This window comes from Phoenix dactylifera, chromosome 4 (genome assembly GCF_051530095.1).
Source record: "Phoenix dactylifera cultivar Ajwa chromosome 4, Ajwa_hap1_PhDact_Kaust_v1.1, whole genome shotgun sequence".
In the NCBI taxonomy this organism is placed as follows: domain Eukaryota; kingdom Viridiplantae; phylum Streptophyta; class Magnoliopsida; order Arecales; family Arecaceae; genus Phoenix; species Phoenix dactylifera.
This window is the reverse complement of record NC_143193.1, coordinates 35941819-35963418: the sequence shown is the minus strand read 5'-3', so window position 1 is coordinate 35963418 and position 21600 is coordinate 35941819. Positions and strand designations below refer to the sequence as shown.

Below are 21600 nucleotides of genomic sequence, written 5' to 3'. Positions count from 1 at the left end.
TTCAGTGGGGATGATGTAAGGAGCATACTTCCCCAATCTAGTGAACTCACGAGCATACTCAGATACGCTCATTCCGGGCATCTGCTTCAGCCTCTCAAACTGAAGAGCCCGATTCTGCCTCTCAGCTGGAGACAAAAACTCATCCCCAAATATATTTTACAGAATTGTATCTGACTCATAAAATAACATATAGAAAAATCCTATGCTCCATAGTATAATCCTATACTTAATCCTGACTCACCCTATTGCTCTGACAGGACTCTTTTTAACCTTTGCTCTGATACCAAGCTTTGTCACGACCCCCGCCCCGTTCCCGGCGGGCCGCCGCGACGGTCCTAGGGTGCGGGTAGGCATAAGGCCACCAGCCACCGCGTAGAACCCTACTACCTATCAATCATCAATAGATCTTGAAAAATTTGGCATGATACATGCACAAAATGATCACTTTTCCTATAGTGACCTGTCAGGATTATCTCAATACATACAACACACTACCTGTCAGAGCAGCAATCACATAATCCGTCATATAATGAACCTGGACAATATATATCAATACATTATCTCAGGCACACAACTGATCTGCACACATATATATACCTGCTTCCCAATCCATCCATGGTCAAACCCATATCCACAACAGGATCTATGACTGTAACTATACACTATATACAATAGAAGGTTTATAATACACCAAAAGGGGATAAACCTCTATCTACATTATACTATACTATACTATGGAGCGGCACAGCTAGCAGGCAATCTCTAACCCTGCTCTTCTCTATACAATACCTGCCCTGCAATCAAAAACACCAAACTGGGGAGTGAGTATATGAATACTCAGTGAGTGGAGTAGAGAGTACTATGCACATGAGACAAGATATAATCATGGCTCGAGGTAAAATCTCAAGATCAATAACAAGATGAACATGAACTCAACATAAAGAATATGGAGTAAATCATCAATATCACCACAATCAATATCAACTCATCTGAAGCATATATGGAATAATCAAGTCAACATATATGCTACTCATGAATATGTTCAACAGGTCGTAGTACTGAATCATATAAATCAGGTGTCAATAGGCTGAATCATCAACAAGACAGCTATCGGGAGGTGGGTTTTACGCCCCAGGCGAACCAGCAACAACTCCCTACTGTCACATGCATACATCGAATATGACACCACACCAATATGTAAATCATCACTAGACAGCTGTCGGGAGGTGGGTTTTACGCCCCAGGCGAACCAGCAACAACTCCCTACTGTCACATGCATATGCAGGATAAGACACCATACCGATAACATAAATGCTAGACAGTTGTCGGGAGGTGGGTTTTACGCCCCAGGCGAACCAGCAACAACTCCCTACTGTCACATGCATATGCAGGATAAGACACCATACCGATAACATAAATGCTAGACAGCTATCGGGAGGTGGGTTTTACGCCCCAGGCGAACCAGCAACAACTCCCTACTGTCACATGCATATGCAGGATAAGACACCATACCGATAACATAAATGCTAGACAGCTATCGGGAGGTGGGTTTTACGCCCCAGGCGAACCAGCAACAACTCCCTACTGTCACATGCATATGCAGGATAAGACACCATACCGATAACATAAATGCTAGACAGCTATCAGGAGGTGGGTTTTACGCCCCAGGCGAACCAGCAACAACTCCCTACTGTCACATGCATATGCAGGATAAGACACCACACTGATCATATAAATGCCGGCCAGTATCCAGAACAGAAATCCATCTCACATCTACATACTAAACGGCACCTCGCGGGAATTCTACATCCGCGGAAAGCCATACTGCACCTCGCGAGGTCTTACTATGCCCGGCGGCAAGCAGAATATAAGTCGTAGGACCGGCCGATCCTACGCCTAGGGCCGTGTCCCCCCCTAGGAAGGGACTGGGCTCCGCCCACCCAGAAGGCTACTATGTGCACAAAGGCCGATGTTCAACCCCCATCGACTATAGGTGTCCTGCAGATACTGCCAAGCCATGCATAAATGCCATAATGCACCCTCCCAATACTCTACTAAAAAGGAGTATAATCAAGATTACCACTCACTCGATCATGACCCAATCATAAACTAACATCAGGGTTGGGAGTGAGGAATCACGGGAGTACAATGCAACTCAATATACCATGAGAAGGGCTGTACAAGTCTTTGAAATAGAGGAAATGAAATCAATTTACAAAAGAAATCATTTCACAATTCAGATCCAATTTCATTACTCATAAAGGAGTATAATCAAGCTACGACTCACAAGTTTTTAAAATAGAGGAAATGAAATCAATTTACAAAAGAAATCATTTCACAATTCGGAATCAATTTGATTACTCATCAACCCCTCGTAATTTCTCTCAATGTTCCCTCAAATGCGTGCACAAGATAATCAAGTATAGAGAATCAAGATTATAGAGAAATCTACTACAATATCAATCAATATGCTCAAGTGGAATCAATTCACACTTGGCGACATTCATGAAAATGAATTAAGGATGCTCATGGTGCAAAGTACATGACTCCCACTCACCTGTCAATCTGGCACAGCCCTGATACGCCTCCAAAAATCTACAGCAGGCAGTGGGGAACTTCTTCCTCTTGTTCCCTAGCTTCTTGCCCAACTGTGACATGCATTTACAATACATTTAGTCTTGTATCAAGGGCTATAATCTACGTGCCAATTATAATATAGGGAACTTTAATTGATTCAACTCCCCCGTTTCCTAAATCTTTTCTTTTCTTTCTCTTTTTCTTTTTCTATTAATTAACTCATCATTTATGTGTATTAGGGACTCCCTTGCACGAGTACAAGGTCTCCCTTAGCCTAATCTAGGCTTAATACCCTATTATGGCATGAAATCCCTTATTTTCCACCGGATGAACAGTAACCCAAACTGACAGTGGGTTACTTCATCCCGGTTTTGATCCACTTTCAGGACTCCAAATTTGATGAAATTTTTACCTAACATTCTACACTCATAGAGAATTCCAAAGAGATAACATGCATCATCATCGGAGGCCGTTTGGCCCCCTAAATAATTCGCCGAAGTTGGGACTTCGACACAGTTTTTCCGTAGTGCCGGAAAAATTTGTTAAAATCCGATTCTTCCTCTTTTAACCACCTCTACAACCCTTATCCGACCCCTCTAGACTATATCCACCCTTTGTATAGCCTAATGTCATCAAAAGACTAGATAGGGACGGATATTTACCTTTTTCTTTTTGGAAATCGAGGTCCTTGCGTAGAGGGGAAGGAGATCTATGTTTTTCCCTTCAGCTGGAAGTGCAACCGGGATCCCTTTCCTCCTCGAATCCCTTTCCTCTTCTTCTTTCTTCTTCTTCTTCTTCTCTTTTTCCTTCTTTCTTTCCTCTCTGCTTCTCTGACTCTCCCTCTCTGTTACTCTCTCTCAGTTTCCATCCCAACGCCAGCCAACCAACTCAAAACCCTCCAATTAAGTCACATCAAAACACTATTTACCCTTTGTTTAATATTATTAAATTCCCATTTTGCCCCTAACACTTCAACATATCTACCGTTATGCCATTAACTTTTGATTCTTTCCTATTTTACCCCTTATATTAATTGAAAAGGACTATTCTATCCCTTTTTATATAAAAAAAATATTTTGGGGTTATTACACGCATAGCGGAACAGCGCGTTGAATCATACGCCAGAACGGTCCCGGCAGCGCGAATGTCTCGGGCCGTCGAGGTCTGCTGCTTTGTATTAAAAGGGAGTTTCGAAGGGCATGTCTTAGGTGCGATCATACCAGCACTAATGCACCGGATCCCATCAGAACTCCGCAGTTAAGCGTGCTTGGGCGAGAGTAGTACTAGGATGGGTGACCCCCTGGGAAGTCCTCGTGTTGCACCCTTTTTATTTTTTGCCCGCTTTTTTATTTTTTGATAATATTTATTTTTAATTTTTCGGCTTTTGGCTTTTCCTCTTCGGATAATTTTTTTCCTCCGACAATAAACTGAGTCCGGAGACTGGCGGTGCCATGCCGCATAGCGGAACAGCGCGTTGAATCCTACGCCAGAACGGCCCCGGCAGCGCGAATGTCTCGGGCCGTCGCGGTCTGCTGCTTTGTCATAAAAGGGAGTTTCGAAGGGCATGTCATGGCTGCGATCATACCAGCACTAATGCACCGGATCCCATCATAACTCCGCAGTTAAGCGTGCTTGGGCGAGAGAAGTACTAGGATGGGTGACCCCCTGGGAAGTCCTCGTGTTGCACCCTTTTTATTTTTTGCCCGCTTTTTTATTTTTTGATAATATTTATTTTTAATTTTTTGGCTTTTGGCTTTTCCTCTTCGGATAATTTTTTTCCCCCGAAAATAAACTGAGTCCGGAGACTGGCGGTGCCATGCCGCATAGCGGAACAGCGTGTTGAATCCTACGCCAGAACGGCCCCGGCAGCGCGAATGCCTCGGGCCGTCGAGGTCTGCTGCTTTGTCATAAAAGGGAGTTTCGAAGGGCATGTCTTAGGTGCGATCATACCAGCACTAATGCACCGGATCCCATCAGAACTCCGCAGTTAAGCGTGCTTGGGCGAGAGTAGTACTAGGATGGGTGACCCCCTGGGAAGTCCTCGTGTTGCACCCCTTTTATTTTTTGCCCGCTTTTTTATTTTTTGATAACATTTATTTTTTATTTTTCGGCTTTTGTCTTTTCCTCTTCGGATAATTTTTTTCCCCCGACAATAAACTGAGTCCGGAGACTGGCGGTGCCATGCCGCATAGCGGAACAGCGCGTTGAATCCTACGCCAGAACGGCCCCGGCAGCGCGAATGTCTCGGGCCGTCGAGGTCTGCTGCTTTGTCATAAAAGGGAGTTTCGATGGGCATGTCATGGGTGCGACCATACCAGCACTAATGCACCGGATCCCATCAGAACTCCGCAGTTAAGCGTGCTTGGGCGAGAGTAGTACTAGGATGGGTGACCCCCTGGGAAGTCCTCGTGTTGCACCCCTTTTATTTTTTGCCCGCTTTTTTATTTTTTGATAATATTTATTTTTAATTTTTCGGCTTTTGGCTTTTCCTCTTCGGATAATTTTTTTCCCCCGAAAATAAACTGAGTCCGGAGACTCGCGGTGCCATGCCGCATAGCGGAACAGCGCGTTGAATCCTACGCCAGAACGGCCCCGGCAGCGCGAATGTCTCGGGCCGTCGAGGTCTACTGCTTTGTCATAAAAGGGTGTTTCGATGGGCATGTCATGGGTGCGATCATACCAGCACTAATGCACCGGATCCCATCAGAACTCCGCAGTTAAGCATGCTTGGGCGAGAGTAGTACTAGGATGGGTGACCCCCTGGGAAGTCCTCGTGTTGCACCCCTTTTATTTTTTGCCCGCTTTTTTATTTTTTGATAATATTTATTTTTAATTTTTTGGCTTTTGGCTTTTCCTCTTCGGATAATTTTTTCCCCCCGAAAATAAACTGAGTCCGGAGACTGGCGGTGCCATGCCGCATAGCGGAACAGCGCGTTGAATCCTACGCCAGAACGGCCCCGGCAGCGCGAATGTCTCGGGCCGTCGAGGTCTGCTGCTTTGTCATAAAAGGGAGTTTCGAAGGGCATATCATGGGTGCGATCATACCAGCACTAATGCACCGGATCCCATCAGAACTCCGCAGTTAAGCATGCTTGGGCGAGAGTAGTACTAGGATGGGTGACCCCCTGGGAAGTCCTCGTGTTGCACCCCTTTTATTTTTTGCCCGCTTTTTTATTTTTTGATAATATTTATTTTTAATTTTTTGGCTTTTGGCTTTTCCTCTTCGGATAATTTTTTTCCCCCGAAAATAAACTGAGACCGGAGACTCGCGGTGCCATGCCGCATAGCGGAACAGCGCGTTGAATCCTACGCCAGAACGGCCCCGGCAGCGCGAATGCCTCGGGCCGTCGAGATCTGCTGCTTTGTCATAAAAGGGAGTTTCGAAGGGCATGTCATGGGTGCGATCATACCAGCACTAATGCACCGGATCCGATCAGAACTCCGCAGTTAAGCGTGCTTGGGCGAGAGTAGTACTAGGATGGGTGACCCCCTGGGAAGTCCTCGTGTTGCACCCTTTTTATTTTTTGCCCGCTTTTTTATTTTTTGATAATATTTATTTTTAATTTTTCGGCTTTTGGCTTTTCCTCTTCGGATAATTTTTTTTTCTCGAAAATAAACTGAGTCCGGAGACTGGCGGTGCCATGCTGCATAGCGGAACAACGCGTTGAATCCTACGCCAGAACGGCCCCGGCAGCGCGAATGTCTCGGGCCGTCGCGGTCTGCTGCTTTGTCATAAAAGGGAGTTTCGAAGGGCATGTCATGGGTGCGATCATACCAGCACTAATGCACCGGATCCCATCATAACTCCGCAGTTAAGCGTGCTTGGGCGAGAGAAGTACTAGGATGGGTGACCCCCTGGGAAGTCCTCGTGTTGCACCCTTTTTATTTTTTGCCCGCTTTTTTATTTTTTGATAATATTTATTTTTAATTTTTTGGCTTTTGGCTTTTCCTCTTCGGATAATTTTTTTTCCCCGACAATAAACTGAGTCCGGAGACTGGCGGTGCCATGCCGCATAGCGGGACCAGCGCGTTGAATCCTACGCCAGAACGGCCCCGGCAGCGTGAATGTCTCGGGCCGTCGAGGTCTGCTGCTTTGTCATAAAAGGGAGTTTCGAAGGGCATATCATGGGTGCGATCATACCAGCACTAATGCACCGGATCCAATCAGAACTCCGCAGTTAAGCGTGCTTGGGCGAGAGTAGTACTAGGATGGGTGACCCCCTGGGAAGTCCTCGTGTTGCACCCCTTTTATTTTTTGCCCGCTTTTTTATTTTTTGATAACATTTATTTTTAATTTTTTGGCTTTTGGCTTTTCCTCTTCGGATAATTTTTTTCCCTCGAAAATAAACTGAGTCCGGAGACTCGCGGTGCCATGCCGCATAGCGGAACAGCGCGTTGAATCCTACGCCAGAACGGCCCCGGCAGCGCGAATGTCTCGGGCCGTCGAGGTCTGCTGCTTTGTCATAAAAGGGTCGTGTGATACATGTTCCTTCTATTTCTCCAAGTAAAGCCCTTCGCATGGCAATACCTATGGTATCGGCTTGACCTTTCATAAGCGGGGACAGAATGAAACGACCATAATAAAGACGCTTACTGTCTTCCTTTTTTGTTTTTCTTTAGATTAGTTAATCTATCTTGAAAGGTAAAAAGGGGTAGAGGAAACCTGTTTTTATTTTCTTCGAAATTAATGTCCTCTTCCTCCGCATGTAGAAAAGGAATAAATAAATCAATCAAATTACGAGAAGCTTCATAAAGTGCTTCCTTAGGAGTGAAACTTCCATTCGTCCATATTTCTAGAAAAAGTCTCTCTTGTTTTTCATTCCCATTCCCATAAGAATGAATACTATGATTCGCATTTCGGAAGAAGACCGATAACTAGAAATAAAGCAATTGGTATTTTTGAGGAATTCCTCAAAAATTGGAACATACCAGGGGGTAGCGACTGTTTATTAAAAACACAGGACTCTGCTAAGTGGTAACACGATGTATAGAGTCTGACACCTGCCCGGTGCTGGAAGGTCGGAAGGAGAAGTGTGATAAGCTTTGAATGGAAGCCCCGGTAAACGGCGGCAGTAACTCTAACTGTCCTAGGGGGGTGGGCCCCCCGGCCTTTCGTCTAGTTTAATTACCTCCTATTCCCCCCCGAGGGGGGCTTTGGGGGGGTAACGTTCCATAGCCTAAGGAAGGGGAGGGGGTTCGGGGGAGGGGAAACCATCCCATCCCCTGATATCCCGAGTCTTTGGCCCCCTCCTCCGACCGGCTGCATTTCCTACTATTTTTCCAAACATCTCGAGTTGGAGGGTTTGACGACAAATCTTGACCGGAGGGATGCATGAAATAGGCTCTTTCTTCATCTCTTTTTCGGTCCCCGATGGAGTCCCTCGCCCAAGAAGTCGGAGCACGTAGGAATGCCGACCACTACATAAGCCGCTGGCGGAGAAAGCTCTTCGAGCTTCCCTTCATTCGCTTCGCGGGAGTCGGCTCGAGGAAGAGGAATAGATAGGTACACGAGGTGAGCGGAAATCTATTATTCTACATTTTCCCAAAAGAGGATGATGAGGGCTTTGCTTGCCTTTCTTTTCTAGGATGAGTGGTTGATTCTCGAATCCTTCTCTGCTTTCTGATTGGACAAATCGTCCTATAAAACCATATCTGCTGAGGTTTCGAAGAAGAAACGCTTACCAAGGTCTAAGCTGGCGTCTAATGTCTCCGTTTCCGTTTATACTCTTTATCCGATGAATGAAGAAAAAAGCAACCCTCAACTGTTCTCACGCCGACAACAAAGAGAGACATACTTAGGCAATCAACCGCCCAAGATAGAATTTCTAACTATCCAAGCCTAAAGCCCGGAAGGAAAGGGAAGGGAATTCTATCTGACCTGACCTGCAAACCAAAGCCAACTAAACTAAGAAGAGAATGGATTTTTCTCCGTTTCGATGGGCATGTCATGGGTGCGATCATACCTGCCCTAATGCACCGGATCCCATCAGAACTACGCAGTTAAGCGTGCTTGGGCGAGAGTAGTACTAGGATGGGTGACCCCCTGGGAAGTCCTCGTGTTGCACCCCTTTTTATTTTTTGCCCACTTTTTTATTTTTTGATAATATTTATTTTTAATTTTTCGGCTTTTGGCTTTTCCTCTTCGGATAATTTTTTTCTCCCGAAAATAAACTGAGTCCGGAGACTCGCGGTGCCATGCCGCATAGCGGAACAGCGCGTTGAATCCTACGCCAGAAAGGCCCCGGCAGCGCGAATATCTCGGGCCGTCGAGGTCTGCTGCTTTGTCATAAAAGGGATTTTCGAAGGGCATGTCATGGGTGCGATCATACCAGCACTAATGCACCGGATCCCATCAAAACTCCGCAGTTAAGCGTGCTTGGGCGAGAGTAGTACTAGGATGGGTGACCCCCTGGGAAGTCCTCGTGTTGCACCCTTTTTATTTTTTTCTCCACTTTTTTATTTTTTGATAATATTTATTTTTAATTTTTCGGCTTTTGGCTTTTCCTCTTCGGATAATTTTTTTCCCCCGAAAATAAACTGAGTCCGGAGACTCGCGGTGCCATGCCGCATAGCGGAACAGCGCGTTGAATCCTACGCCAGAACGGCCCCGGCAGCGCGAATATCTCGGGCCGTCGAGGTCTGCTGCTTTGTCATAAAAGGGAGTTTCGAAGGGCATGTCATGGGTGCGATCATACCAGCACTAATGCACCGTATCCCATCAAAACTCCGCAGTTAAGCGTGCTTGGGCGAGAGTAGTACTAGGATGGGTGACCCCCTGGGAAGTCCTCGTGTTGCACCCTTTTTATTTTTTTCTCCACTTTTTTTATTTTTTGATAATATTTATTTTTAATTTTTCGGCTTTTGGCTTTTCCTCTTCGGATAATTTTTTTTCCCTGAAAATAAACTGAGTCCGGAGACTGGCGGTGCCATGCCGCATAGCGGGACCAGCGCGTTGAATCCTACGCCAGAACGGCCCCGGCGGCGCGAATGTCTCGGGCCGTCGAGGTCTGCTGCTTTGTCATAAAAGAGAGTTTCGATGGGCATGTCATGGGTGCGATCATACCAGCACTAATGCACCGGATCCCATCAGAACTCCGCAGTTAAGCGTGCTTGGGCGAGAGTAGTACTAGGATGGGTGACCCCCTGGGAAGTCCTCGTGTTGCACCCCTTTTATTTTTTGCCCGCTTTTTTATTTTTTGATAATATTTATTTTTAATTTTTCGGCTTTTGGCTTTTCCTCTTCGGATAATTTTTTTCCCCCGAAAATAAACTGAGTCCGGAGACTCGCGGTGCCATGCCGCATAGCGGAACAGCGCGTTGAATCCTACGCCAGAACGGCCCCGGCAGCGCGAATGCCTCGGGCCGTCGAGATCTGCTGCTTTGTCATAAAAGGGAGTTTCGAAGGGCATGTCATGGGTGCGATCATACCAGCACTAATGCACCGGATCCGATCAGAACTCCGCAGTTAAGCGTGCTTGGGCGAGAGTAGTACTAGGATGGGTGACCCCCTGGGAAGTCCTCGTGTTGCACCCTTTTTATTTTTTGCCCGCTTTTTTATTTTTTGATAATATTTATTTTTAATTTTTCGGCTTTTGGCTTTTCCTCTTCGAATAATTTTTTTTTCTCGAAAATAAACTGAGTCCGGAGACTGGCGGTGCCATGCTGCATAGCGGAACAACGCGTTGAATCCTACGCCAGAACGGCCCCGGCAGTGCGAATGTCTCGGGCCGTCGCGGTCTGCTGCTTTGTCATAAAAGGGAGTTTCGAAGGGCATGTCATGGGTGCGATCATACCAGCACTAATGCACCGGATCCCATCATAACTCCGCAGTTAAGCGTGCTTGGGCGAGAGAAGTACTAGGATGGGTGACCCCCTGGGAAGTCCTCGTGTTGCACCCTTTTTATTTTTTGCCCGCTTTTTTATTTTTTGATAATATTTATTTTTAATTTTTTGGCTTTTGGCTTTTCCTCTTCGGATAATTTTTTTTCCCCGACAATAAACTGAGTCCGGAGACTGGCGGTGCCATGCCGCATAGCGGGACCAGCGCGTTGAATCCTACGCCAGAACGGCCCCGGCAGCGTGAATGTCTCGGGCCGTCGAGGTCTGCTGCTTTGTCATAAAAGGGAGTTTCGAAGGGCATACCATGGGTGCGATCATACCAGCACTAATGCACCGGATCCCATCAGAACTCCGCAGTTAAGCGTGCTTGGGCGAGAGTAGTACTAGGATGGGTGACCCCCTGGGAAGTCCTCGTGTTGCACCCCTTTTATTTTTTGCCCGCTTTTTTATTTTTTGATAACATTTATTTTTAATTTTTTGGCTTTTGGCTTTTCCTCTTCGGATAATTTTTTTCCCCCGAAAATAAACTGAGTCCGGAGACTCGCGGTGCCATGCCGCATAGCGGAACAGCGCGTTGAATCCTACGCCAGAACGGCCCCGGCAGCGCGAATCTCTCGGGCCGTCGAGGTCTGCTGCTTTGTCATAAAAGGGTGTTTCGATGGGCATGTCATGGGTGCGATCATACCTGCCCTAATGCACCGGATCCCATCAGAACTCCGCAGTTAAGCGTGCTTGGGCGAGAGTAGTACTAGGATGGGTGACCCCCTGGGAAGTCCTCGTGTTGCACCCCTTTTTATTTTTTGCCCACTTTTTTATTTTTTGATAATATTTATTTTTAATTTTTCGGCTTTTGGCTTTTCCTCTTCGGATAATTTTTTTCTCCCGAAAATAAACTGAGTCCGGAGACTCGCGGTGCCATGCCGCATAGCAGAACAGCGCGTTGAATCCTACGCCAGAACGGCCCCGGCAGCGCGAATATCTCGGGCCGTCCAGGTCTGCTGCTTTGTCATAAAAGGGATTTTCGAAGGGCATGTCATGGGTGCGATCATACCAGCACTAATGAACCGGATCCCATCAAAACTCCGCAGTTAAGCGTGCTTGGGCGAGAGTAGTACTAGGATGGGTGACCCCCTGGGAAGTCCTCGTGTTGCACCCTTTTTATTTTTTTCTCCACTTTTTTATTTTTTGATAATATTTATTTTTAATTTTTCGGCTTTTGGCTTTTCCTCTTCGGATAATTTTTTTCCTCCGAAAATAAACTGAGTCCGGAGACTCGCGGTGCCATGCCGCATAGCGGAACAGCGCGTTGAATCCTACGCCAGAACGGCCCCGGCAGCGCGAATATCTCGGGCCGTCGAGGTCTGCTGCTTTGTCATAAAAGGGAGTTTCGAAGGGCATGTCATGGGTGCGATCATACCAGCACTAATGCACCGGATCCCATCAAAACTCCGCAGTTAAGCGTGCTTGGGCGAGAGTAGTACTAGGATGGGTGACCCCCTGGGAAGTCCTCGTGTTGCACCCTTTTTATTTTTTTCTCCACTTTTTTATTTTTTGATAATATTTATTTTTAATTTTTCGGCTTTTGGCTTTTCCTCTTCGGATAATTTTTTTTCCCTGAAAATAAACTGAGTCCGGAGACTGGCGGTGCCATGCCGTATAGCGGGACCAGCGCGTTGAATCCTACGCCAGAACGGCCCCGGCGGCGCGAATGTCTCGGGCCGTCGAGGTCTGCTGCTTTGTCATAAAAGAGAGTTTCGATGGGCATGTCATGGGTGCGATCATACCAGCACTAATGCACCGGATCCCATCAGAACTCCGCAGTTAAGCGTGCTTGGGCGAGAGTAGTACTAGGATGGGTGACCCCCTGGGAAGTCCTCGTGTTGCACCCCTTTTATTTTTTGCCCGCTTTTTTATTTTTTGATAATATTTATTTTTAATTTTTCGGCTTTTGGCTTTTCCTCTTCGGATAATTTCTTTCCCCCGAAAATAAACTGAGTCCGGAGACTGGCGGTGCCATGCCGCATAGCGGGACCAGCGCGTTGAATCCTACGCCAGAACGGCCCCGGCGGCGCGAATGTCTCGGGCCGTCGAGGTCTGCTGCTTTGTCATAAAAGGGAGTTTCGATGGGCATGTCATGGGTGCGATCATACCAGCACTAATGCACCGGATCCCATCAAAACTCCGCAGTTAAGCGTGCTTGGGCGAGAGTAGTACTAGGATGGGTGACCCCCTGGGAAGTCCTCGTGTTGCACCCTTTTTATTTTTTTCTCCACTTTTTTATTTTTTGATAATATTTATTTTTAATTTTTCGGCTTTTGGCTTTTCCTCTTCGGATAATTTTTTTTTCCTGAAAATAAACTGAGTCCGGAGACTGGCGGTGCCATGCCGCATAGCGGGACCAGCGCGTTGAATCCTACGCCAGAACGGCCCCGGCGGCGCGAATGTCCCGGGCCGTCGAGGTCTGCTGCTTTGTCATAAAAGAGAGTTTCGATGGGCATGTCATGGGTGCGATCATACCAGCACTAATGCACCGGATCCCATCAGAACTCCGCAGTTAAGCGTGCTTGGGCGAGAGTAGTACTAGGATGGGTGACCCCCTGGGAAGTCCTCGTGTTGCACCCCTTTTATTTTTTGCCCGCTTTTTTATTTTTTGATAATATTTATTTTTAATTTTTCGGCTTTTGGCTTTTCCTCTTCGGATAATTTTTTTCTCCCGAAAATAAACTGAGTCCGGAGACTCGCGGTGCCATGCCGCATAGCGGAACAGCGCGTTGAATCCTACGCCAGAACGGCCCCGGCAGCGCGAATGCCTCGGGCCGTCGAGATCTGCTGCTTTGTCATAAAAGGGAGTTTCGAAGGGCATGTCATGGGTGCGATCATACCAGCACTAATGCACCGGATCCGATCAGAACTCCGCAGTTAAGCGTGCTTGGGCGAGAGTAGTACTAGGATGGGTGACCCCCTGGGAAGTCCTCGTGTTGCACCCTTTTTATTTTTTGCCCGCTTTTTTATTTTTTGATAATATTTATTTTTAATTTTTCGGCTTTTGGCTTTTCCTCTTCGGATAATTTTTTTTTCTCGAAAATAAACTGAGTCCGGAGACTGGCGGTGCCATGCTGCATAGCGGAACAACGCGTTGAATCCTACGCCAGACGGCCCCGGCAGTGCGAATGTCTCGGGCCGTCGCGGTCTGCTGCTTTGTCATAAAAGGGAGTTTCGAAGGGCATGTCATGGGTGCGATCATACCAGCACTAATGCACCGGATCCGATCAGAACTCCGCAGTTAAGCGTGCTTGGGCGAGAGTAGTACTAGGATGGGTGACCCCCTGGGAAGTCCTCGTGTTGCACCCTTTTTATTTTTTGCCCGCTTTTTTATTTTTTGATAATATTTATTTTTAATTTTTTGGCTTTTGGCTTTTCCTCTTCGGATAATTTTTTTTCCCCGACAATAAACTGAGTCCGGAGACTGGCGGTGCCATGCCGCATAGCGGGACCAGCGCGTTGAATCCTACGCCAGAACGGCCCCGGCAGCGTGAATGTCTCGGGCCGTCGAGGTCTGCTGCTTTGTCATAAAAGGGAGTTTCGAAGGGCATACCATGGGTGCGATCATACCAGCACTAATGCACCGGATCCCATCAGAACTCCGCAGTTAAGCGTGCTTGGGCGAGAGTAGTACTAGGATGGGTGACCCCCTGGGAAGTCCTCGTGTTGCACCCCTTTTATTTTTTGCCCGCTTTTTTATTTTTTGATAACATTTATTTTTAATTTTTTGGCTTTTGGCTTTTCCTCTTCGGATAATTTTTTTCCCCCGAAAATAAACTGAGTCCGGAGACTCGCGGTGCCATGCCGCATAGCGGAACAGCGCGTTGAATCCTACGCCAGAACGGCCCCGGCAGCGCGAATCTCTCGGGCCGTCGAGGTCTGCTGCTTTGTCATAAAAGGGTGTTTCGATGGGCATGTCATGGGTGCGATCATACCTGCCCTAATGCACCGGATCCCATCAGAACTCCGCAGTTAAGCGTGCTTGGGCGAGAGTAGTACTAGGATGGGTGACCCCCTGGGAAGTCCTCGTGTTGCACCCCTTTTTATTTTTTGCCCACTTTTTTATTTTTTGATAATATTTATTTTTAATTTTTCGGCTTTTGGCTTTTCCTCTTCGGATAATTTTTTTCTTCCGAAAATAAACTGAGTCCGGAGACTCGCGGTGCCATGCCGCATAGCAGAACAGCGCGTTGAATCCTACGCCAGAACGGCCCCGGCAGCACGAATATCTCGGGCCGTCGAGGTCTGCTGCTTTGTCATAAAAGGGATTTTCGAAGGGCATGTCATGGGTGCGATCATACCAGCACTAATGCACCGGATCCCATCAAAACTCCGCAGTTAAGCGTGCTTGGGCGAGAGTAGTACTAGGATGGGTGACCCCCTGGGAAGTCCTCGTGTTGCACCCTTTTTATTTTTTTCTCCACTTTTTTATTTTTTGATAATATTTATTTTTAATTTTTCGGCTTTTGGCTTTTCCTCTTCGGATAATTTTTTTCCTCCGAAAATAAACTGAGTCCGGAGACTCGCGGTGCCATGCCGCATAGCGGAACAGCGCGTTGAATCCTACGCCAGAACGGCCCCGGCAGCGCGAATATCTCGGGCCGTCGAGGTCTGCTGCTTTGTCATAAAAGGGAGTTTCGAAGGGCATGTCATGGGTGCGATCATACCAGCACTAATGCACCGTATCCCATCAAAATTCCGCAGTTAAGCGTGCTTGGGCGAGAGTAGTACTAGGATGGGTGACCCCCTGGGAAGTCCTCGTGTTGCACCCTTTTTATTTTTTTCTCCACTTTTTTTATTTTTTGATAATATTTATTTTTAATTTTTCGGCTTTTGGCTTTTCCTCTTCGGATAATTTTTTTTCCCTGAAAATAAACTGAGTCCGGAGACTGGCGGTGCCATGCCGCATAGCGGGACCAGCGCGTTGAATCCTACGCCAGAACGGCCCCGGCGGCGCGAATGTCTCGGGCCGTCGAGGTCTGCTGCTTTGTCATAAAAGAGAGTTTCGATGGGCATGTCATGGGTGCGATCATACCAGCACTAATGCACCGGATCCCATCAGAACTCCGCAGTTAAGCGTGCTTGGGCGAGAGTAGTACTAGGATGGGTGACCCCCTGGGAAGTCCTCGTGTTGCACCCCTTTTATTTTTTGCCCGCTTTTTTATTTTTTGATAATATTTATTTTTAATTTTTCGGCTTTTGGCTTTTCCTCTTCGGATAATTTTTTTCCCCCGAAAATAAACTGAGTCCGGAGACTCGCGGTGCCATGCCGCATAGCGGAACAGCGCGTTGAATCCTACGCCAGAACGGCCCCGGCAGCGCGAATCTCTCGGGCCGTCGAGGTCTGCTGCTTTGTCATAAAAGGGTGTTTCGATGGGCATGTCATGGGTGCGATCATACCTGCCCTAATGCACCGGATCCCATCAGAACTCCGCAGTTAAGCGTGCTTGGGCGAGAGTAGTACTAGGATGGGTGACCCCCTGGGAAGTCCTCGTGTTGCACCCCTTTTTATTTTTTGCCCACTTTTTTATTTTTTGATAATATTTATTTTTAATTTTTCGGCTTTTGGCTTTTCCTCTTCGGATAATTTTTTTCTCCCGAAAATAAACTGAGTCCGGAGACTCGCGGTGCCATGCCGCATAGCAGAACAGCGCGTTGAATCCTACGCCAGAACGGCCCCGGCAGCGCGAATATCTCGGGCCGTCGAGGTCTGCTGCTTTGTCATAAAAGGGATTTTCGAAGGGCATGTCATGGGTGCGATCATACCAGCACTAATGCACCGGATCCCATCAAAACTCCGCAGTTAAGCGTGCTTGGGCGAGAGTAGTACTAGGATGGGTGACCCCCTGGGAAGTCCTCGTGTTGCACCCTTTTTATTTTTTTCTGCACTTTTTTATTTTTTGATAATATTTATTTTTAATTTTTCGGCTTTTGGCTTTTCCTCTTCGGATAATTTTTTTCCTCCGAAAATAAACTGAGTCCGGAGACTCGCGGTGCCATGCCGCATAGCGGAACAGCGCGTTGAATCCTACGCCAGAACGGCCCCGGCAGCGCGAATATCTCGGGCCGTCGAGGTCTGCTGCTTTGTCATAAAAGGGAGTTTCGAAGGGCATGTCATGGGTGCGATCATACCAGCACTAATGCACCGGATCCCATCAAAACTCCGCAGTTAAGCGTGCTTGGGCGAGAGTAGTACTAGGATGGGTGACCCCATGGGAAGTCCTCGTGTTGCACCCTTTTTATTTTTTTCTGCACTTTTTTATTTTTTGATAATATTTATTTTTAATTTTTCGGCTTTTGGCTTTTCCTCTTCGGATAATTTTTTTTCCCTGAAAATAAACTGAGTCCGGAGACTGGCGGTGCCATGCCGCATAGCGGGACCAGCGCGTTGAATCCTACGCCAGAACGGCCCCGGCGGCGCGAATGTCTCGGGCCGTCGAGGTCTGCTGCTTTGTCATAAAAGAGAGTTTCGATGGGCATGTCATGGGTGCGATCATACCAGCACTAATGCACCGGATCCCATCAGAACTCCGCAGTTAAGCGTGCTTGGGCGAGAGTAGTACTAGGATGGGTGACCCCCTGGGAAGTCCTCGTGTTGCACCCCTTTTATTTTTTGCCCGCTTTTTTATTTTTTGATAATTTTTATTTTTAATTTTTCGGCTTTTGGCTTTTCCTCTTCGGATAATTTTTTTTCCCCGAAAATAAACTGAGTCCGGAGACTGGCGGTGCCATGCCGCATAGCGGGACCAGCGCGTTGAATCCTACGCCAGAACGGCCCCGGCGGCGCGAATGTCTCGGGCCGTCGCGGTCTGCTGCTTTGTCATAAAAGGGAGTTTCGAAGGGCATGTCATGGGTGCGATCATACCAGCACTAATGCACCGGATCCCATCATAACTCCGCAGTTAAGCGTGCTTGGGCGAGAGAAGTACTAGGATGGGTGACCCCCTGGGAAGTCCTCGTGTTGCACCCTTTTTATTTTTTGCCCGCTTTTTTATTTTTTGATAATATTTATTTTTAATTTTTTGGCTTTTGGCTTTTCCTCTTCGGATAATTTTTTTTCCCCGACAATAAACTGAGTCCGGAGACTGGCGGTGCCATGCCGCATAGCGGGACCAGCGCGTTGAATCCTACGCCAGAACGGCCCCGGCAGCGTGAATGTCTCGGGCCGTCGAGGTCTGCTGCTTTGTCATAAAAGGGAGTTTCGAAGGGCATACCATGGGTGCGATCATACCAGCACTAATGCACCGGATCCCATCAGAACTCCGCAGTTAAGCGTGCTTGGGCGAGAGTAGTACTAGGATGGGTGACCCCCTGGGAAGTCCTCGTGTTGCACCCCTTTTATTTTTTGCCCGCTTTTTTATTTTTTGATAATTTTTATTTTTAATTTTTCGGCTTTTGGCTTTTCCTCTTCGGATAATTTTTTTCCCCCGAAAATAAACTGAGTCCGGAGACTGGCGGTGCCATGCCGCATAGCGGGACCAGCGCGTTGAATCCTACGCCAGAACGGCCCCGGCGGCGCGAATGTCTCGGGCCGTCGCGGTCTGCTGCTTTGTCATAAAAGGGAGTTTCGAAGGGCATGTCATGGGTGCGATCATACCAGCACTAATGCACCGGATCCCATCATAACTCCGCAGTTAAGCGTGCTTGGGCGAGAGAAGTACTAGGATGGGTGACCCCCTGGGAAGTCCTCGTGTTGCACCCTTTTTATTTTTTGCCCGCTTTTTTATTTTTTGATAATATTTATTTTTAATTTTTTGGCTTTTGGCTTTTCCTCTTCGGATAATTTTTTTTCCCCGACAATAAACTGAGTCCGGAGACTGGCGGTGCCATGCCGCATAGCGGGACCAGCGCGTTGAATCCTACGCCAGAACGGCCCCGGCGGCGCGAATGTCTCGGGCCGTCGAGGTCTGCTGCTTTGTCATAAAAGAGAGTTTCGATGGGCATGTCATGGGTGCGATCATACCAGCACTAATGCACCGGATCCCATCAGAACTCCGCAGTTAAGCGTGCTTGGGCGAGAGTAGTACTAGGATGGGTGACCCCCGGGGAAGTCCTCGTGTTGCACCCCTTTTATTTTTTGCCCGCTTTTTTATTTTTTGATAATTTTTATTTTTAATTTTTCGGCTTTTGGCTTTTCCTCTTCGGATAATTTTTTTCCCCCGAAAATAAACTGAGTCCGGAGACTGGCGGTGCCATGCCGCATAGCGGGACCAGCGCGTTGAATCCTACGCCAGAACGGCCCCGGCGGCGCGAATGTCTCGGGCCGTCGAGGTCTGCTGCTTTGTCATAAAAGGGAGTTTCGATGGGCATGTCATGGGTGCGATCATACCAGCACTAATGCACCGGATCCCATCAAAACTCCGCAGTTAAGCGTGCTTGGGCGAGAGTAGTACTAGGATGGGTGACCCCCTGGGAAGTCCTCGTGTTGCACCCTTTTTATTTTTTTCTCCACTTTTTTATTTTTTGATAATATTTATTTTTAATTTTTCGGCTTTTGGCTTTTCCTCTTCGGATAATTTTTTTCCCCCGAAAATAAACTGAGTCCGGAGACTCGCGGTGCCATGCCGCATAGCGGAACAGCGCGTTGAATCCTACGCCAGAACGGCCCCGGCAGCGCGAATATCTCGGGCCGTCGAGGTCTGCTGCTTTGTCATAAAAGGGAGTTTCGAAGGGCATGTCATGGGTGCGATCATACCAGCACTAATGCACCGGATCCCATCAAAACTCCGCAGTTAAGCGTGCTTGGGCGAGAGTAGTACTAGGATGGGTGACCCCCTGGGAAGTCCTCGTGATGCACCCTTTTTATTTTTTTCTCCACTTTTTTATTTTTTGATAATATTTATTTTTAATTTTTCGGCTTTTGGCTTTTCCTCTTCGGATAATTTTTTTTCCCTGAAAATAAACTGAGTCCGGAGACTGGCGGTGCCATGCCGCATAGCGGGACCAGCGCGTTGAATCCTACGCCAGAACGGCCCCGGCGGCGCGAATGTCTCGGGCCGTCGAGGTCTGCTGCTTTGTCATAAAAGAGAGTTTCGATGGGCATGTCATGGGTGCGATCATACTAGCACTAATGCACCGGATCCCATCAGAACTCCGCAGTTAAGCGTGCTTGGGCGAGAGTAGTACTAGGATGGGTGACCCCCTGGGAAGTCCTCGTGTTGCACCCCTTTTATTTTTTGCCCGCTTTTTTATTTTTTGATAATATTTATTTTTAATTTTTCGGCTTTTGGCTTTTCCTCTTCGGATAATTTTTTTCCCCCGAAAATAAACTGAGTCCGGAGACTCGCGGTGCCATGCCGCATAGCGGAACAGCGCGTTGAATCCTACGCCAGAACGGCCCCGGCAGCGCGAATGCCTCGGGCCGTCGAGATCTGCTGCTTTGTCATAAAAGGGAGTTTCGAAGGGCATGTCATGGGTGCGATCATACCAGCACTAATGCACCGGATCCGATCAGAACTCCGCAGTTAAGCGTGCTTGGGCGAGAGTAGTACTAGGATGGGTGACCCCCTGGGAAGTCCTCGTGTTGCACCCTTTTTATTTTTTGCCCGCTTTTTTATTTTTTGATAATATTTATTTTTAATTTTTCGGCTTTTGACTTTTCCTCTTCGGATAATTTTTTTTTCTCGAAAATAAACTGAGTCCGGAGACTGGCGGTGCCATGCTGCATAGCGGAACAACGCGTTGAATCCTACGCCAGAACGGCCCCGGCAGCGCGAATGTCTCGGGCCGTCGCGGTCTGCTGCTTTGTCATAAAAGGGAATTTCGAAGGGCATGTCATGGGTGCGATCATACCAGCACTAATGCACCGGATCCCATCATAACTCCGCAGTTAAGCGTGCTTGGGCGAGAGAAGTACTAGGATGGGTGACCCCCTGGGAAGTCCTCGTGTTGCACCCTTTTTATTTTTTGCCCGCTTTTTTATTTTTTGATAATATTTATTTTTAATTTTTTGGCTTTTGGCTTTTCCTCTTCGGATAATTTTTTTTCCCCGACAATAAACTGAGTCCGGAGACTGGCGGTGCCATGCCGCATAGCGGGACCAGCGCGTTGAATCCTACGCCAGAACGGCCCCGGCAGCGTGAATGTCTCGGGCCGTCGAGGTCTGCTGCTTTGTCATAAAAGGGAGTTTCGAAGGGCATACCATGGGTGCGATCATACCAGCACTAATGCACCGGATCCCATCAGAACTCCGCAGTTAAGCGTGCTTGGGCGAGAGTAGTACTAGGATGGGTGACCCCCTGGGAAGTCCTCGTGTTGCACCCCTTTTATTTTTTGCCCGCTTTTTTATTTTTTGATAACATTTATTTTTAATTTTTTGGCTTTTGGCTTTTCCTCTTCGGATAATTTTTTTCCCCCGACAATAAACTGAGTCCGGAGACTGGCGGTGCCATGCCGCATAGCGGGACCAGCGCGTTGAATCCTACGCCAGAACGGCCCCGGCAGCGTGAATGTCTCGGGCCGTCGAGGTCTGCTGCTTTGTCATAAAAGGGAGTTTCGAAGGGCATACCATGGGTGCGATCATACCAGCACTAATGCACCGGATCCCATCAGAACTCCGCAGTTAAGCGTGCTTGGGCGAGAGTAGTACTAGGATGGGTGACCCCCTGGGAAGTCCTCGTGTTGCACCCCTTTTATTTTTTGCCCGCTTTTTTATTTTTTGATAATTTTTATTTTTAATTTTTCGGCTTTTGGCTTTTCCTCTTCGGATAATTTTTTTCCCCCGAAAATAAACTGAGTCCGGAGACTGGCGGTGCCATGCCGCATAGCGGGACCAGCGCGTTGAATCCTACGCCAGAACGGCCCCGGCGGCGCGAATGTCTCGGGCCGTCGCGGTCTGCTGCTTTGTCATAAAAGGGAGTTTCGAAGGGCATGTCATGGGTGCGATCATACCAGCACTAATGCACCGGATCCCATCATAACTCCGCAGTTAAGCGTGCTTGGGCGAGAGAAGTACTAGGATGGGTGACCCCCTGGGAAGTCCTCGTGTTGCACCCTTTTTATTTTTTGCCCGCTTTTTTATTTTTTGATAATATTTATTTTTAATTTTTTGGCTTTTGGCTTTTCCTCTTCGGATAATTTTTTTTCCCCGACAATAAACTGAGTCCGGAGACTGGCGGTGCCATGCCGCATAGCGGGACCAGC

At 47.7% G+C, this 21600-nt stretch overlaps 44 non-coding genes and 1 pseudogene across 44 annotated transcripts; all 45 read left to right on the top strand.

The window, feature by feature from the left end:
- Window positions 1-3783: 3783 nt before the first annotated feature.
- LOC148709039 (5S ribosomal RNA) lies at window positions 3784-3902 on the top strand. Its single transcript, XR_015978117.2, has one exon. It is a non-coding gene; the product is annotated as a 5S ribosomal RNA (ribosomal RNA).
- Window positions 3903-4148: 246 nt separating this feature from the next.
- LOC148709038 (5S ribosomal RNA) lies at window positions 4149-4267 on the top strand. The gene has a single exon (XR_015980108.2). It is a non-coding gene; the product is annotated as a 5S ribosomal RNA (ribosomal RNA).
- Window positions 4268-4513: 246 nt separating this feature from the next.
- On the top strand, window positions 4514-4632 carry LOC148709037 (5S ribosomal RNA). Its single transcript, XR_015982219.2, has one exon. It is a non-coding gene; the product is annotated as a 5S ribosomal RNA (ribosomal RNA).
- Window positions 4633-4878: 246 nt separating this feature from the next.
- LOC148709036 (5S ribosomal RNA) lies at window positions 4879-4997 on the top strand. The gene has a single exon (XR_015977865.2). It is a non-coding gene; the product is annotated as a 5S ribosomal RNA (ribosomal RNA).
- A 246-nt stretch (window positions 4998-5243) lies between these two features.
- LOC148709035 (5S ribosomal RNA) lies at window positions 5244-5362 on the top strand. The gene has a single exon (XR_015981284.2). It is a non-coding gene; the product is annotated as a 5S ribosomal RNA (ribosomal RNA).
- Window positions 5363-5608: 246 nt separating this feature from the next.
- LOC148709034 (5S ribosomal RNA) lies at window positions 5609-5727 on the top strand. The gene has a single exon (XR_016402602.1). It is a non-coding gene; the product is annotated as a 5S ribosomal RNA (ribosomal RNA).
- A 246-nt stretch (window positions 5728-5973) lies between these two features.
- Window positions 5974-6092, top strand: LOC148709033 (5S ribosomal RNA). Its single transcript, XR_015984877.2, has one exon. It is a non-coding gene; the product is annotated as a 5S ribosomal RNA (ribosomal RNA).
- A 246-nt stretch (window positions 6093-6338) lies between these two features.
- On the top strand, window positions 6339-6457 carry LOC148709032 (5S ribosomal RNA). Its single transcript, XR_015980107.1, has one exon. It is a non-coding gene; the product is annotated as a 5S ribosomal RNA (ribosomal RNA).
- A 247-nt stretch (window positions 6458-6704) lies between these two features.
- LOC148709031 (5S ribosomal RNA) lies at window positions 6705-6823 on the top strand. Its single transcript, XR_015986485.2, has one exon. It is a non-coding gene; the product is annotated as a 5S ribosomal RNA (ribosomal RNA).
- A 1703-nt stretch (window positions 6824-8526) lies between these two features.
- On the top strand, window positions 8527-8645 carry LOC148709030 (5S ribosomal RNA). The gene has a single exon (XR_015977864.2). It is a non-coding gene; the product is annotated as a 5S ribosomal RNA (ribosomal RNA).
- A 247-nt stretch (window positions 8646-8892) lies between these two features.
- LOC148709029 (5S ribosomal RNA) lies at window positions 8893-9011 on the top strand. Its single transcript, XR_015978578.1, has one exon. It is a non-coding gene; the product is annotated as a 5S ribosomal RNA (ribosomal RNA).
- A 247-nt stretch (window positions 9012-9258) lies between these two features.
- Window positions 9259-9377, top strand: LOC148709028 (5S ribosomal RNA). The gene has a single exon (XR_015978576.2). It is a non-coding gene; the product is annotated as a 5S ribosomal RNA (ribosomal RNA).
- A 249-nt stretch (window positions 9378-9626) lies between these two features.
- LOC148709027 (5S ribosomal RNA) lies at window positions 9627-9745 on the top strand. The gene has a single exon (XR_015982218.1). It is a non-coding gene; the product is annotated as a 5S ribosomal RNA (ribosomal RNA).
- Window positions 9746-9991: 246 nt separating this feature from the next.
- On the top strand, window positions 9992-10110 carry LOC148709026 (5S ribosomal RNA). The gene has a single exon (XR_015978575.2). It is a non-coding gene; the product is annotated as a 5S ribosomal RNA (ribosomal RNA).
- Window positions 10111-10356: 246 nt separating this feature from the next.
- LOC148709025 (5S ribosomal RNA) lies at window positions 10357-10475 on the top strand. Its single transcript, XR_015978574.2, has one exon. It is a non-coding gene; the product is annotated as a 5S ribosomal RNA (ribosomal RNA).
- Window positions 10476-10722: 247 nt separating this feature from the next.
- Window positions 10723-10841, top strand: LOC149759218 (5S ribosomal RNA). The gene has a single exon (XR_016409139.1). It is a non-coding gene; the product is annotated as a 5S ribosomal RNA (ribosomal RNA).
- A 246-nt stretch (window positions 10842-11087) lies between these two features.
- Window positions 11088-11206, top strand: LOC149759217 (5S ribosomal RNA). The gene has a single exon (XR_016403978.1). It is a non-coding gene; the product is annotated as a 5S ribosomal RNA (ribosomal RNA).
- Window positions 11207-11453: 247 nt separating this feature from the next.
- On the top strand, window positions 11454-11572 carry LOC149759216 (5S ribosomal RNA). The gene has a single exon (XR_016407753.1). It is a non-coding gene; the product is annotated as a 5S ribosomal RNA (ribosomal RNA).
- Window positions 11573-11819: 247 nt separating this feature from the next.
- Window positions 11820-11938, top strand: LOC148709021 (5S ribosomal RNA). Its single transcript, XR_015981615.2, has one exon. It is a non-coding gene; the product is annotated as a 5S ribosomal RNA (ribosomal RNA).
- A 248-nt stretch (window positions 11939-12186) lies between these two features.
- Window positions 12187-12305, top strand: LOC148709020 (5S ribosomal RNA). The gene has a single exon (XR_015978573.2). It is a non-coding gene; the product is annotated as a 5S ribosomal RNA (ribosomal RNA).
- Window positions 12306-12552: 247 nt separating this feature from the next.
- Window positions 12553-12671, top strand: LOC149759215 (5S ribosomal RNA). Its single transcript, XR_016404878.1, has one exon. It is a non-coding gene; the product is annotated as a 5S ribosomal RNA (ribosomal RNA).
- Window positions 12672-12919: 248 nt separating this feature from the next.
- LOC148709018 (5S ribosomal RNA) lies at window positions 12920-13038 on the top strand. The gene has a single exon (XR_015978572.2). It is a non-coding gene; the product is annotated as a 5S ribosomal RNA (ribosomal RNA).
- Window positions 13039-13284: 246 nt separating this feature from the next.
- LOC148709017 (5S ribosomal RNA) lies at window positions 13285-13403 on the top strand. The gene has a single exon (XR_015978570.2). It is a non-coding gene; the product is annotated as a 5S ribosomal RNA (ribosomal RNA).
- A 245-nt stretch (window positions 13404-13648) lies between these two features.
- On the top strand, window positions 13649-13767 carry LOC149759214 (5S ribosomal RNA). The gene has a single exon (XR_016404257.1). It is a non-coding gene; the product is annotated as a 5S ribosomal RNA (ribosomal RNA).
- A 247-nt stretch (window positions 13768-14014) lies between these two features.
- On the top strand, window positions 14015-14133 carry LOC149759213 (5S ribosomal RNA). Its single transcript, XR_016409138.1, has one exon. It is a non-coding gene; the product is annotated as a 5S ribosomal RNA (ribosomal RNA).
- Window positions 14134-14379: 246 nt separating this feature from the next.
- On the top strand, window positions 14380-14498 carry LOC149759212 (5S ribosomal RNA). Its single transcript, XR_016403977.1, has one exon. It is a non-coding gene; the product is annotated as a 5S ribosomal RNA (ribosomal RNA).
- A 247-nt stretch (window positions 14499-14745) lies between these two features.
- LOC149759211 (5S ribosomal RNA) lies at window positions 14746-14864 on the top strand. The gene has a single exon (XR_016404877.1). It is a non-coding gene; the product is annotated as a 5S ribosomal RNA (ribosomal RNA).
- A 247-nt stretch (window positions 14865-15111) lies between these two features.
- On the top strand, window positions 15112-15230 carry LOC149759210 (5S ribosomal RNA; annotated as a pseudogene).
- Window positions 15231-15479: 249 nt separating this feature from the next.
- LOC149759209 (5S ribosomal RNA) lies at window positions 15480-15598 on the top strand. The gene has a single exon (XR_016409137.1). It is a non-coding gene; the product is annotated as a 5S ribosomal RNA (ribosomal RNA).
- A 246-nt stretch (window positions 15599-15844) lies between these two features.
- Window positions 15845-15963, top strand: LOC149759208 (5S ribosomal RNA). Its single transcript, XR_016403976.1, has one exon. It is a non-coding gene; the product is annotated as a 5S ribosomal RNA (ribosomal RNA).
- Window positions 15964-16210: 247 nt separating this feature from the next.
- Window positions 16211-16329, top strand: LOC149759207 (5S ribosomal RNA). Its single transcript, XR_016404875.1, has one exon. It is a non-coding gene; the product is annotated as a 5S ribosomal RNA (ribosomal RNA).
- Window positions 16330-16576: 247 nt separating this feature from the next.
- LOC149759206 (5S ribosomal RNA) lies at window positions 16577-16695 on the top strand. Its single transcript, XR_016404959.1, has one exon. It is a non-coding gene; the product is annotated as a 5S ribosomal RNA (ribosomal RNA).
- Window positions 16696-16943: 248 nt separating this feature from the next.
- Window positions 16944-17062, top strand: LOC149759205 (5S ribosomal RNA). The gene has a single exon (XR_016409136.1). It is a non-coding gene; the product is annotated as a 5S ribosomal RNA (ribosomal RNA).
- Window positions 17063-17309: 247 nt separating this feature from the next.
- Window positions 17310-17428, top strand: LOC149759204 (5S ribosomal RNA). Its single transcript, XR_016406615.1, has one exon. It is a non-coding gene; the product is annotated as a 5S ribosomal RNA (ribosomal RNA).
- A 247-nt stretch (window positions 17429-17675) lies between these two features.
- Window positions 17676-17794, top strand: LOC149759203 (5S ribosomal RNA). Its single transcript, XR_016409135.1, has one exon. It is a non-coding gene; the product is annotated as a 5S ribosomal RNA (ribosomal RNA).
- A 247-nt stretch (window positions 17795-18041) lies between these two features.
- LOC149759202 (5S ribosomal RNA) lies at window positions 18042-18160 on the top strand. Its single transcript, XR_016406614.1, has one exon. It is a non-coding gene; the product is annotated as a 5S ribosomal RNA (ribosomal RNA).
- Window positions 18161-18407: 247 nt separating this feature from the next.
- LOC149759201 (5S ribosomal RNA) lies at window positions 18408-18526 on the top strand. Its single transcript, XR_016401521.1, has one exon. It is a non-coding gene; the product is annotated as a 5S ribosomal RNA (ribosomal RNA).
- A 247-nt stretch (window positions 18527-18773) lies between these two features.
- Window positions 18774-18892, top strand: LOC149759200 (5S ribosomal RNA). The gene has a single exon (XR_016404874.1). It is a non-coding gene; the product is annotated as a 5S ribosomal RNA (ribosomal RNA).
- Window positions 18893-19139: 247 nt separating this feature from the next.
- Window positions 19140-19258, top strand: LOC149759199 (5S ribosomal RNA). Its single transcript, XR_016407995.1, has one exon. It is a non-coding gene; the product is annotated as a 5S ribosomal RNA (ribosomal RNA).
- A 248-nt stretch (window positions 19259-19506) lies between these two features.
- LOC149759198 (5S ribosomal RNA) lies at window positions 19507-19625 on the top strand. The gene has a single exon (XR_016401372.1). It is a non-coding gene; the product is annotated as a 5S ribosomal RNA (ribosomal RNA).
- Window positions 19626-19871: 246 nt separating this feature from the next.
- Window positions 19872-19990, top strand: LOC149759197 (5S ribosomal RNA). The gene has a single exon (XR_016404256.1). It is a non-coding gene; the product is annotated as a 5S ribosomal RNA (ribosomal RNA).
- A 246-nt stretch (window positions 19991-20236) lies between these two features.
- LOC149759196 (5S ribosomal RNA) lies at window positions 20237-20355 on the top strand. Its single transcript, XR_016406613.1, has one exon. It is a non-coding gene; the product is annotated as a 5S ribosomal RNA (ribosomal RNA).
- Window positions 20356-20602: 247 nt separating this feature from the next.
- LOC149759195 (5S ribosomal RNA) lies at window positions 20603-20721 on the top strand. Its single transcript, XR_016409133.1, has one exon. It is a non-coding gene; the product is annotated as a 5S ribosomal RNA (ribosomal RNA).
- Window positions 20722-20968: 247 nt separating this feature from the next.
- Window positions 20969-21087, top strand: LOC149759194 (5S ribosomal RNA). The gene has a single exon (XR_016409132.1). It is a non-coding gene; the product is annotated as a 5S ribosomal RNA (ribosomal RNA).
- Window positions 21088-21334: 247 nt separating this feature from the next.
- LOC149759193 (5S ribosomal RNA) lies at window positions 21335-21453 on the top strand. The gene has a single exon (XR_016406612.1). It is a non-coding gene; the product is annotated as a 5S ribosomal RNA (ribosomal RNA).
- Window positions 21454-21600: the final 147 nt, after the last annotated feature.